Source organism: Anser anser (assembly GCF_964211835.1).
Source record: "Anser anser genome assembly, chromosome: Z".
Classification (NCBI taxonomy): Eukaryota; Metazoa; Chordata; class Aves; order Anseriformes; family Anatidae; genus Anser; species Anser anser.
This window is the reverse complement of record NC_139723.1, coordinates 44,528,657-44,542,879: the sequence shown is the minus strand read 5'-3', so window position 1 is coordinate 44,542,879 and position 14,223 is coordinate 44,528,657. Positions and strand designations below refer to the sequence as shown.

At 40.1% G+C, this 14,223-nt stretch overlaps 1 protein-coding gene across 2 annotated transcripts in view; it reads right to left on the bottom strand.

Annotated features, from left to right (window-relative positions):
• FRMD3 (FERM domain containing 3) overlaps positions 1–14,223 on the bottom strand; it is a 157,432-nt gene that overhangs the window by 128,671 nt on the left and 14,538 nt on the right. The window contains exon 1 of one of the 2 annotated variants that reach the window (XM_083816914.1): positions 1,838–1,857. The exons of the other annotated variant lie outside the window; for it this stretch is intronic. The gene's annotated coding sequence lies outside the window, so the exon portion shown is untranslated. Of the gene's footprint in view, positions 1–1,837; positions 1,858–14,223 lie in introns of those variants that run through there. 2 annotated transcript variants of the gene reach the window in all.

Genomic DNA, 14,223 nt, shown 5'->3' with positions numbered 1-14,223 from the left:
ACCCCAAGAATTATTAGTCTTACTAATAAAGACTGAGTTCACATAAGTTGATAAGATGTGGCATAAGAATAGTCCATAAAGCAAGAAGGTAAAGAACAAAATCAGACTTGCTGTATTTTATCTGTGTCATGTTACTGTATTTTCAACCATTCAGTATGGCTTAAACCAATGGGCCTGTCCCATTTCTAAAGAACCATTTACACTCAGACACAGTACTGATACTAGAGCGGAAAACTTTCCAAGATACACCATGTAATTGAAATGGCTCTATACCCAGCACAATACAGGAGCCCCAAACACATGCCAACCTCTCTCCATTGCCCACTTTGCAATGCAGTTGCACAGCCACTTACCTGTACCCCATGTAACCCTTCGGCATCATTTCTAATCACCCCTATCCTTCCCCAGACTACAGATATAGCATCCTCCCTCGCCTCAGGGCAAGGAAACAGACACGGCAGATGCCACCAAGGGCTGGCCTGTACTCCTGGTGGCACAGTCACAGACTCCTCCAACAGAAGATGGTACTACTCATCTCCTTTTCATTGGCATCAGCAGAGTGCTGTGCAAGTTGCCTCTAGGTGCCTACTTGCTGCCTGTGCAAACAACAGCACCTCCTAGAACAGCAGCTTTGAGATATCCTGCTCCGCTGGGGCACAAAGTAACGTGGGCTAGGGAGACGACATGTGAAGCGCTTACAGCAATACCAGTGCTTCTATTCTTAATGCCACACTGCTAAAAACTTCAGCCAGGGCAGAAGCCGTGTCACCCAGTGATGCTACCTCCCATCCCAGTAGGCAAAACAGAATCACAGAATGATTTAGTTTGGAAAAGACCTTAAGATCATCAAGTCCAGCCATCACCTCATTGCCAAGCCCATCACTAAACCATGTCCCTAGGTGCCACATCCACACGTCTCTCAAATACCTACAGGGATGGCAACTCCACCACTTCCCTGGGCAGCCCATTCCAATGTTTGACCACCCTAGTTCTTCCTAATGTCCAATCTAAACCTCCTTGCTGTAACTTGAGGCCATTTTCTTGCATCCTATCACTTGTCACCTGAGAAACAAGGCCAACACCCTCCTCACTGCCATCTTCTTTCAGGTAGTTGTAAGGAGCGATGAGGTCTCCCCTCAGTCTTGTACAGATGAGCTGGGATGCACGCGTGAGAGAAATGCATTCAGGTCAAGGTCCACATGATACTGCTATGTGGATCCCTGAAAGAACCAGCACACCACAATTTCAAAGTGCAGACCAGGAACCATAGGACAGCTGTTGTTACAGACATTCCTTCACTGGATTAACACAGTAACCAAAAGCTCACCAACTCTCATGGACTTTTTGCCAAAAATCACTCTCAATAAAGTAAGTATTTCACAGACCAAACAGAGAAAGAAACAGTGTAGGACTGCTGGAAGGTCAGAAAAAAAAAAAGAAAAAAAAAAGAAAAAAAAAAGTGAAATCTAAATTTGTGAGAGAATGAGAATGTAGACTTGTTATCTTGGTAGCATGGCTAGGAGAAGCAAATGTTCCTTTGAAATGCTAAATAGGACAAATATGGGTTAAAAAGCCTAAGCCCTACAGCTATAGCTATTACTGCTGTCACTGCCACTTGGAACCTGAGAAACAAACTAGGCCTTCCCAGCACCTATAAGACATCCATATAAAAAGTACATGGAAAAGGAGGGTTGTATGAAGAGATGAACATATACTCCGAAACACTGTGCAACAACAACAGAGACAGAACTGATTTGAGACCAGAGATGTCACATGATTGAGACTTTAGTCATATATCAAAAGAAAATGAGCAGGGAAAGTTTCCTCTTTAAACTACCTGCTGGTCCTGGAGTCAAATAATCAGACCAAAATTTTCTGCTGATGATAGTAGCAGCTTCTTGACTTCAGGGATCTTCAGGTGAATCTGTACCTGAATATACTAGCCCTAAATTTAAAACAAAACAAAACAAAAACTAAAAGCATGGTCTTAATAACATAACATATAACATAACATAACATAACAGCGAGAGAGAGAGAGAGAATGAGAAAATAAGAAAAAGCTTAAAGATTAAAGAAGAAATACGGGTCTTTCCCACATATGGCCACGGCAGACCTCAGTGCAGAACTGCCATACACCTAGGATGTGGGCAATGTTGCGTAACACTGCCTGATGAATGACCTCTGTCCCAAAGTAAGGTGAGTTCCATTAAAAATAAAAAATTCTCCGCAAGCAATGCAGATACTGCGTCTGCTTTTCTCCCCTCAGGCACATACACCTTCTTTAGATAAATAAAGAAATGCTTTTATGACCAAATAATAAAATGCACTCTTTCTCATTTACTTAAAAACCTCTGATGACACAAGGACATCTTCTGTGACCAGTAATTCAATCTATAGTATTATTATGTAGCATTCAGTGACACAATCAGCAGGAACTGCAAAAACCTTCATAATAATCCCTCCTATGAATTACATTTCAGGACTGATTGCATGCCCCCGCATTCCCTCTCTTCAGTTGAAATATGGGTGTTTATAGTCTCCCACTTAAATAATATGCTTTACTTACTTGTTTTATACAGGATAAATCAGGCTTATGTGACTGAAAATGGCAAAAGCTAGGTCTTTGCTCTTAAAATAATTACAAAAATCCATATGCGTAATGGATTTGATTCTTTTCTGCTAGTTTGTAAGCAGAGTTAAGACTTGCATTTCCAAAAACACTGACTTCCTGTTCTCAGAACATAATTTATTGTTGAAAGGAATTTCCAACCTAATTCTGGCTCTTTCCTTTAAAATGCTTTGAAAGATCACTTTGTTGTGATAAAAGGAAAATAATAAAAGTTAAGACTGTCACACTTCTGTGTAACATTAAATATATATATAATATATATATGTATACACATTAAAAATATGCATATTTAAGTAAATGTGAATACTTGAGACCTTTACATTTGACCCCTCCTCAGCACAATGATTTTAAGAAAACAACACGTTGCATTACACATTCTCTTTAAATGGATAATTCACTCTGTTTTACAGAACAGCAGAGGCTGCACCAGGAGCAGAAAGGCATACAGCAGCACAGCCAGTGCATGAGCCCAGCAGTTTGCAGCTCTGACATCCTCTGCACTGTGAAATCGACCACAAGCAGAGGTTCTAAATTAAAGGCAGGATTTAGCCCACAATAAAAACCACAAAGGTGGAAACATTTACAAAAACCCCTTGCAGGCACACTTTACAGTAACAGGGAGGGACCTTAAGCTCTTAACAAGTTAGGATTTTCCTTGCTTATTTTTGCCAGTAAAACCTGAATCCAAACTGGCACTGCAGACATTATGCGTATTGAAATGTACTGCTTAAGTAATGGTGGTTTAAATATGATTTACAATAGCAACCAGAAGACTACTGACACACAAACTATTCCATTTTAATATTTGTGGCTTTTTTCTTTAATTCAAGCATCTTTAGTTGATAAGCCTTGAAACATTAACTGACTTAACCACGCCATTGCATTGAGTATACATATATAATTATTTAAGCAATTATATTGCTATGCATGAATTTGCTTGGATGTAAGAAGATGATCAATACTCCATTTCTATTTGCGTTCTAACTGGATGAGCACCAAAAACTTCAACTGAAAAGTAAACAAAATAAATGTCTAATAATTAAATTATAGATTGAAATGGAATCCAGCAGGTCATTTAAATACATTAGGTGCAAAAAACTTACCAAAGTACCATCTACAGTGGGAGATGCAGACCATTTATGTTACTGTTTCCATGTATGTTTCTGAACTTCTATCTTATTATCATTTCATTCATAGTGCTTAAGAGGAAAAAAATTCTTCCTCGTCACTTTCTGAAGTTTGTACAAGTCACTGAGATGAACAATTTGTATGATTGTTCAAGAAAAACTACTGTTGTAAATAAAGAAAGACCATTACTAGGTAGTCAGCTTTTACAAGGTCTGTCATTTTAACTTTTTTTTTTTTTAATTTGGTACCATTAGACATGTCAAAGATCAGATTCCACTCAGTATTATACCATCTAATTGCTAACATATTGTGCAGAGAAAATGAACCAAAACATGGTTTAGCGACTTCTTATGACAGTGGGATAGTTTATAACTCTCCCTTTTTCCCTTGCCTGCAACTCACACACGGGGATAGACTTAACATCACCACCACAGGAAACTCCAGTTCATTATCTGTTTGCATCACGCTTTATTATAGTACATAAAGCAAACAACTTCAGCGTGCCAAGTGCTTGCTAAAGACTATCTTCATGAGAACTATGCAGCCTCATACAAATTATTTATTTGGTCTGACAAGATCTCAGAGCTGTTACATGAAATTAACTTTCAAAGCTGATTGTGATGCTCATGTGATTTGGGGAGTGCATCCTCAATCTCCTGGAAAACCAGTACTGAAAGTACTAGCTGTAACATATTAAACAGCAATTGCTGTTCTTGCCCAAATTCCAAGCCTATGGGTACCTCTACACCAGAAGACCTGGTTACAATATTCCAAATCTTGTTTCTGTTAACTCCAAAACAGCAAGCTAGAAAACTACTTTCAGTATATTCAAAACACCTTGCTTCAAGAAAATGTCTCTGGTCAGTGTAAATATATCAAAATTATAAGAAAGCACATACACTTCAGAGCTACTACTCTTATGTTTTGTCCACATACTAGTCCTAGATTCCAAGAAAGATTCGGGAGATAGAGGCAACTCCCATATAACAATGTACATTCCATGTATCTTAAATCATATTGATTTCCACAGCATTGGGACCACTCAGTTGGTTCCACTCACCTCGACGTATTTTGGAGGATTTCTTGAAAAGAAGCTACTCATTTTCCCCAACTAAAATCCCTACACATGAATTTCTGTCTTTGCTTCCCAGACTGAGCTTTTGAAGTATTTTACACTTGAAAACCATTCTGTTTCCAGCTGGATGTTTTGCATGAAAGATTTGTTTTTAACTGATGTCATTAACTGGTCAAACATATAGTAGTTGTACACACCTTAATCTAAACAGACAATTTTTGTGTATGTTTTGCATATTATTCATGGTATAGCTTTGCCTAAAGCTGATATAAATTAAAACCCTATTCACCCAGCAATATACATTAGCTGTAAAGCAATATACATACATTTTACTTCTCTCCAAATCCACTCTGCTCGGAGTTCAACGAGCATGGATCCATCCACTTAGTTACACACCAATGTAACTGGTGTCAAGGCATTTTAAAATAGTTGAACTTCTGTCCCATTGTACTCAAAGGCATTGGTTCAGTGTATGTTTTGCAATTAACAAACATAACCTGTCACGTAGCCCAGTTATACATGATGAAGAAAAACATCTTAAATACTCTAAAATTCACTCTGTGTAATGAAAGGTACATGTATTTGCATATCCCATTCATACTTTCCTGGTGTCAGCGGTAAGAAGAGCAGTATACATACTTGCATTCACCTCTGATTATCCAATAATGTTGAGAGGAAACCTGGTGCAAGTACGAACACCAGTTTCATAATTCAGGTACACCAGATTAAACCTTATGCATAATACCTCTACATAATTCATGAATACTGGAGTAAACGTGGAATGATTTGCTTCACATTTTGGTCAAGAATTGAGAACACTCCGTCTGTTAGGATTCTTCACCACACAGTCCTTAATCACATTAAACAATCCTTTAAAAGCCAACTGTGAAATGTTCATTAAAAAGTATTTAAGTGCTTTAGCTTATTAATTTTCTAACAGACATTGCTTATATTGCAGTCTTTCAGCACTAATGTTTAAGCTGGTTGCCTCATTCCTAAAGTCTTTCATCTAGCGTAATTTTAAACTAGAGTAATCTAGTCTAATTCAACTGTAGCTAGTCAAATTCCAAACGCAAATCAACAGAAACATTTACATTATTATTGTAAACTCATTTTCATTTTCCCTTGTGCCCCAACTTTTTTATCCAAAGCAGCAAATCACATTGGAAGACAATGAGCAGCTCATCAGCACTTTTACCCTGTTCCAGAGTTCCCTAACTCTTTCTTAAAAACTCCTGGGTTTTGCACACCAGAACTTTCATGTTAGAGGTGCCAGCCTTTTTCTATTGTTACAGAATTTAACATAATTTGAAGCATTAAAAGCTACTGATTGTATTGAAAATTGCACCATTCATGGTCAGAGTACACATAATTTGTTGAAAAAAAATATAACAATAGTAGCTGAAGAGCTCATAGCTGAAACTCACCTTTAAAGTCTGTAGATATCATTACTAAAAATCCCAAAAGAGGGCATGTCTTAATCTAGATGACGTCATCCAGAAGACAGTGACCCTCCTGACAGAAGACAGTGACTAAGTCCAAGCATGGATCCTCCATGCCAGATTCAAAACAGGAAAGTATTAAAATATCATTTCTTAATTGAAAATGGGATTCTACTGCTAAGCATCCAGAGATTTATTACCTTCGTGGAAACACAATTATAATATATTACAACAAGCTTCACAGCCCATGCATCCTTGGCCTGTCAAAGAAAGCTTTTAAAAAGCTCTTACTTGCTCTATTAATTTTTAAAGTATGACAAAGCTGATGTTCTACTAACACACACCTACTTTGTTTCTCAAACCATATTATTATTACAAATCATCATTATTCCTCCTAACCCCTAGGTAGACAAGGGTATAATGAAACAAGACATTATTTTGTTACCATTGTTTTATGACTAGATTATCCCAGTATCACATCCTCTGACCTTGCTAAATGACATTTCACTCCACTCATATTCCTTCCAGATGCTGATGCAAAGATCTTGTCCCTAATCTACTGCTTCAGGGTGTCCCTCATGCACACCACCAAGAGTTTTAATCCTTTCTACCAGTCACTCTTCATCCATCTGTTCTCATCTGTAATTCACCCCTACCTATCACGACCCTCTCGTTCCTTTTCTTCTTACGGCCAAGTGAGAGAGGATAGCAATCACCAACCTTTCTTAGAAACCCCAGTCCCCTTCTTGAGATTCCAAAACAAGTAACTTTTTGTTTCCTTCCAGGTAAGCCCTTCAGTCAGGAAGGCAGGAACACGAAAACACGCTCCATTATAATTTTCTAAGCCCCTGTTTTTGCAAAAGTAAAAACATGCTGAGACCATTACATCACACTCTCCAATCCTTTTTCTTTGTGTGCCCATGCCCACCTGGGCAACAATCTTACATTAAGGATGTGGGCACAGAAAACAACTCGGTCTCATTTGAAGATTGAACAGATTACTGCCTGCCTCAGTGAACACTGTCCAATTGTAATATATTAAAATGTACCAGCAAAAAGGATTTATACTATTATGTTTTCAATCCTGCTTGCCACAAACTGGGAACGCATACAGATTCAAGTAAGACTTCTCATCTAAATGGCAATAAGCTGTTATGTATTTAACTCAATATTCCACCGGGTGTCTGTGACCTCAGGCATGCCTAGGAAGAGTATTTTACTTTGTGTTCACATAGCAAAATGGGGTCCTTATCCACACCCTAGGCTCCCAGCTACCACTGTGATAACACAGTGAACACTGATATCACCACCCTTGGAAATGCGCTCTGCATGTTTAGTTCCTTGTGTCAAGCTGCCCTTTGCGCGTTAGCTCTAAGCTCCTTGCATCCGTTAGATATACTGAGACAACTGAAGCATCTGAGTTTTCTTTTTTTTTTTAATTACAGAAATGAAATAAGAGTGACTTTCTTAATGAAAGTCACCCAAACTTGTCAGACACATACTTATTTAATGATGGAAAATTCTGCAAAAATAAAATGGTAATATGCTAAAGAGAAGCAAATTCCTGTCAGGGAGAAAAATACATATGAGTTCCTTTAGCAAGAAAACAGAAAGGGATCCACGAAAACTCTGTAACAATGCTAGCACTGTGAAACAATGGGTTATGAAAGAAACATGATTCTGCCTTCAACAAACCCTCCAAAAAGCATTTGTTGAGACTTTGTCTTTGCTAAATTTTGAGTATTTCCTGTGCTGGGCTTTCTATTTGTACTCCTGAACAGCTATCTCATCTGCAGCAAACATAATGATTCAAACCACCTGAGGTACCTGAGGCCTGGTAGTAAGCAGTGCCATGGATGAGCCCATACCTCTGCTCATGACAATCACAAGACACAGCAAAGCTACGGGCTGAGCCACCCTCCGGGACACGATGAAATCTACCCCACCAAGCAGAGAAAGACATTCATCAATTAATCCCCTCCAGCCCTGGAGCAGTGCCAATGTCAAGACAGCCTGGATGGCTACTCCTCCCCTGGGCACTGCAGAGGGACGCAGTGATCCCACAGACGAGGAAGGAGTGCTACAGCTACAGCATGATCAATGCGGGCTCAGTCACTCCTCTGTGCAAACCAGGAGAGGCTCACAAGGCAGACAACAAAACCGAAGGGTAATTTGTGTCTTCACACCACTGCTACACACTGAAAGGCCCACTCTCATTCACCCTGAAGCAGATGAGCTCCAGATGGGAGGAGGACACTCCACCTACAGAGCCACCTGAGGAACTAAACGCTTCTTGCAAACCTCAAGGAAGATGCTCCCATGTGAACATATCTAGTACAGACAGAGGAGCACGAGTGTTTCTATCCCAGATTTGGAAAGTTTGTAGTCATTGCTGCAAAGCTTTTAAGGAGCTCCAAATTAAACGGCTTCCACTACAGCCACTTCACGGGTGGCTGTGCACTTAACAGCTTCCACCACAGCCCCAACAGCAACTTTTATCCTTAAAATCTAGATCTGCACTTTACAGCGTGCCCTATAGGAACACTAAAAATAGACATTTGAGAATGAATTGTCTCACCAAGACCATAAAATGTCATGGAAAGAAGCTTTTCTGTTCACTTCACCCCTTATTTTTCAGAAGGACTAGGCTTCGTGGGCCACCCACTTCCCGGGAGCAACCCTGACTACAACCACAGCTCCTCACAGCCCCAGCTCAGTTGAATTTCAGTCCATATCATAAACCAGCAAACCCAAACACTGCGGCTGCCTAGTCCTGTCTGGCTAGGCATTCATACTGCTTGTGTTCGAGCTGCCAGACTCTTTGCCAAATCTCCAAACCACACAGACCAGGATGGATGGAAAGCAAAAGGCAACTTTCACCTCTATGAATTCACATACTCTGTTGGCAGTAAAGACAGTCAGTCACTCAACATACTTCTTCAGCAATATAGCTCGCAACATTTAATTAATTGCCTCCCTGTCAGGGAACTGTTCCAGAATACGTTTAATAAAATTTCTTATGCCAGCTAAGCCATGCATGGAATGACCCGACGTACAAAAATTAGAGATTAAAATACTTTTCATTCACTTAACAGAAGGCATGTCAAATCTGTAGTCATAGCTTACATCTTTATGTGCAATCTTTACCATTTCTGTTCTCCCTGCATCGAGAACTAAAGTACACTACCAGCATACACTCCACTATGTTCGGGACATTAATTAGGTGAGGAATGTTATCAATATTACATCAGATTTAGCACCAGTTAAAGCAAATCTGCATAGATGAAGAAGCAATCATTAAGGCTTCACAGACTCACTTTCCTCCAGAGTGTCAAAAACCCTCCCTGAATGCCCTCAAGTGCTGGAGTTCAGTTTTGATCTCTGATTAAGCAGAAAGACACGTAAAAGCAGGCACAGCATTACCCATTGACCAAGTGTCTGAGACAGCCCTGTGTGTTGTTTATTCCAGTGAGCGCATAAAATATCTTGCGGTCATGAAATGTGTCAGGATGATGTTTACTTTGAACAGAAATATACAATTATCTTGTTCGTAAGGCAAAAATCTCTCTCTCTTGGCTAGAAACTCATCTCATGATATTTCTGCAAAGAAATACTGCTGTAGGAATCCCAGTACACCTCTGGGACAACAGAGTGCCTTCCCTTTTTCTTTTTTTTTCTCCTTTTTTTGTGCATACATTTAGCTGTTCTATTTCAGGAATGCATAGGAAAGGCTAGATAGTTCAAAATGAGAAAAACAGCATTCTGCAGAATCAGATCCAATTTTAATTACAAAGCAATATCAAATCTGTATGGACAGTATAGGAAAACAGAATTCATTAAACTCACTTCCCTGTGGATTCATAACCTTTCCTCACCATTCAGCCTGCAGGATAAAACACTCATCATCTTCCTCAAGCAAACATTTTGGTTTCTAAGTAAGCCATGAATCCTCTGGAGACAGAGGAAGCAACAATAGGATAGGAAATGCAATTCCTTCTGTACCTCTCAGAGAGGTGCCAAACATTATGTAGGGCTCAAACCAGCTCTGCAGGTTCACAGTGAGCATAGCTCTTCTCATCTTCTCTAAGTAATGTCAAGTCAGCAAATTAGGAATTTCAAAAAACATCTGTATATTTATGTGCCAACCTGCTTATTCTTAAAAAACAAACAAAACAAAAAAAAGAGAAAAAAATAAGGAAAAGAAAAAAAAAGGAAACAGAGCAACTAGAAAAGGGGAAAAAGATCACTTTGATGCAGTGAACAGAAAAAATATCTTCTGAAAGGAAAGTGAAGGTTTCCTTCACTGAGAAAAAGGATAATGCGGACTATTTCTGCTGTCAAAGACCAAAAAAGAACAAAGTTGTACAACACCACACTCTGCACACCCATCCACCTCCATAAACCAAGACCCATCGGAGGGGCCAGCCACAACATCCCAGGAGAAAGCAAGGCTGTCTCTCTCTCTTACTGACCCTGCCACCAGCCTGCCACACATGTGCCCTTTGGTGTGTGTTCCACTGCTCTGCTCCCGAGCGAGACACGGGATGCACCCACTGCTGAGACAGGCAAGCCAGGGACCACAGAGGTCAGCATGGGCCAGGAGAGGGGTGCGGACATCACAGGGCTAGTTAGCGATCTGCCTGGACATCAAGGAGAGATTGCCTTGCTGAAACCTGCAAATGCCTGGTGCAGTTTTCATCGTCCACTTTTATAAGCTGGAGGAGGGGACTGGAATCACCATTAGAAATCAGCGCCCTCACACCGACCAAGAGTTCCACCTGCATGGGTGGAGGAAACGGGAAAGCGCTAAAATCCATATTTGCATCTTCCTTTTTATTTCCTAATCAATAAAAGATACTGCTACCCAGAAATATCAAAAGCAACTTAACAGGAACCCATCAAATAAAGCAAAATTTCTTCTGTGCTCAGAATATCAGGTATGTATGGAAAAACTGAGAAGGAAATACAACTCCCTTGCAGTTTTTGGATTACAATATCTCTGAGCACAAAGCAACAATAGCATAAATATTCACAGAGTGAAAAAGCACTTAAAATGACAGATGTTAGAGCTATGAATACAAAAACATTCAGTTTGTATCTAATTTTTCAGGACACACGATATCCACTGAACTATTTATCAGCCTGTGACGGAAAACTATACATAATTTTCTGTAAACAAGACAGGATGTCTAAATAAATTTTAGCACACACAAAAAAAATTAAAAGATGTGAATATGCATACAGAAAAGCATGTCAGCAGTGCTAAGAGTTTTAACAGGAAATTCATTCTAGAAAGGAAGGCAGCTTTAGTTTTCAAAAAATTATCTGTGTTTCCTGATGCTATGAAAAAAAACACTTCAGGATATAGAAATATTTCCAGAATTCCTGAAATACTCCAGTATCATTCAATATTTCACACAACAGTCGAAATGTAAAGAATGGGGAAAAATCTGTACTATAAAGACCAAAAGTGCTGACTCCAATTTAAAAAATACATAAAATCTATTAAGGCTTCGGGTAAGATTGAAAAAAATGCAGTGTGAGATGAGAGGGGTCAGGCTAGCAAACCATGAAAATAAAAGATTTTTTACATCAATAAAAATAAATTAAACTGGTAAGAATAAATTAATTAATGACTAAAAAGTAAAGAAACCGTAGTTTCTAATGTATCACAGTATCACAGTATCACAGATTTCTAGGTTGGAAGAGACCTCAAGATCATTGAGTCCAACCTCCGACCTAACACTAAGTACTCCACTAAACCATATCGCTAAGCTCTACATCTAAACGTCTTTTAAAGACCTCCAGGGATGGTGACTCCACCACCTCCCTGGGCAGCCCGTTCCAATGCTTAATAACCCTTTCGGTAAAGAAGTACTTCCTAACATCCAACCTAAAACTCCCCTGTCGCAACTTTCGCCCATTCCCCCTCGTCCTGTCACCAGGCACGTAGGAGAACAGACCAACCCCCACCTCTTTACAGCCTCCTTTAAGGTAACTGTAGAGAGCGATAAGGTCGCCCCTGAGCCTCCTCTTCTCCAGGCTGAACAAGCCCAGCTCCCTCAGCCGCTCTTCGTAAGACTTGTTCTCCAGACCCCTCACCAGCTTGGTCGCCCTTCTCTGGACTCGCTCGAGCACGTCCATGTCCTTCCTGTAGCGAGGGGCCCAAAACTGAACACAGTACTCGAGGTGCGGCCTCACCAGAGCCGAGTACAGGGGCACAATCACTTCCCTAGACCTGCTGGCCACACTGCTTCTTATGCAGGCCAGGATGCTGTTGGCCTTCTTGGCCACCTGGGCACACTGCTGGCTCATATTCAGCCGACTATCAACCAATACTCCCAGGTCCCTCTCGGCCAGGCAGCTTTCCAGCCACTCATCTCCCAGCCTGTAGCTCTGCTTGGGGTTGTTGCGCCCCAGGTGCAGGACCCGGCACTTGGCCTTGTTGAACTTCATACAGTTGACCTCAGCCCATCGGTCCAGCCTATCCAGATCCTCCTGCAGAGCCTTCCTACCCTCGAGCAGATCGACACACGCACTTAGCTTGGTGTCATCTGCAAACTTACTGAGGGTGCACTGGACGCCCTCATCCAGATCATCGATAAAGATATTAAAGAGATATCTTAAATGTAAGACCTCATTGTTAGAAAACCTGATTGTTTTAAGTCACAGTTGGCAAAACAAAGACACAAACAATGAAATACTGTACAATGAAGACTGTAAAAGTCTTAAAACTGCACAGACCATTACAGGTAAGTTACAGGAGGTATACAACACACACACATGCACATTACCAGGTGTTGATGATATGTGGCTAAGAGCAGCAATATTGTAAGAAAGGAGTCAAGAGAGTTCACTGAGCCAATAAACTATGCCACATTACTAATAAAAAAATAAATAAATATAAAAAAAAAACTTAACTTAAAAGCACTGAACATCAAAAAGTACTACTTCTGGTAATTACTACCCAGTGACTAACTCCAGATCACCATCAAAATGATGAACCAAAAAGGTATCCTGGGGAAAAAAAAAGTCAATGAGACAAATGTAAGCAACGATTAGCATAAATCTATAAAAGCTCTTTGAACTTTCTCTATGAAATAATCACAGGAATCAGCAAACCAGGAAATGACATTTATTAACAGATTTCTGTTGTGCATCTAACAGCATGCTGCCCCACTTCCAAAAAAAAAAAAAATTGAAAAAAATAGAAATAACTTTGAAGTAACATGAATACAAGCAATGTGGCACTGTGGAAAGGAGTGGAAACTGTCCAGGGGACTGAAGGAAGAGAAATACTAGTTGGCGGGTTGGATGACAGTCTCAGAAGGGTACTGCAGGGATCTGGGATTAGGCATGGTATTGATACCTTCCTCTGTGATGAAGAAGACAGTAAGCTATAAATTGCTGAAAGGCAGGAGCAGACATTAAAACCAGTGAATGTACAGGGCAGAATTACACCTAACATTTCCATCTCCTTGTGGTTCTTGCTAAATTCACAAATTGCACTAGCCTCTGTACAGAGGGGAGATGGCAGGTTATTTACATGACCCTAACCACAACACCGCTCACTTCTTACCTTGAAACAAACATGAAGTCAGCAATAAGGGAGGAAATGGATTAGAGTAGTAAAAATTACCTTGTCAGTTGGGATCACAGATTTATGAACAACATTTTCCTTCATCAGAAAGTGCACCTAAGAGATTAACACAAAAACCATGTACAGGCACCGGGAGAGCACAGTGAATACTGACATTTTCTCCACAATGCTGAAATCTCTACATTCTCGATCTTTGCCCCACACAAACCGGCATGCAAGTCAGAATTTCTTCTTCAATGGTAGTATTCCTCCCACCCCCAGCTTAAGTCAAATTTGGGACAACTACACAAACTACTTCATGCAGCCTCATCATCATAAGGCTAATTATGCATTCCCTTATTGCGCTTTC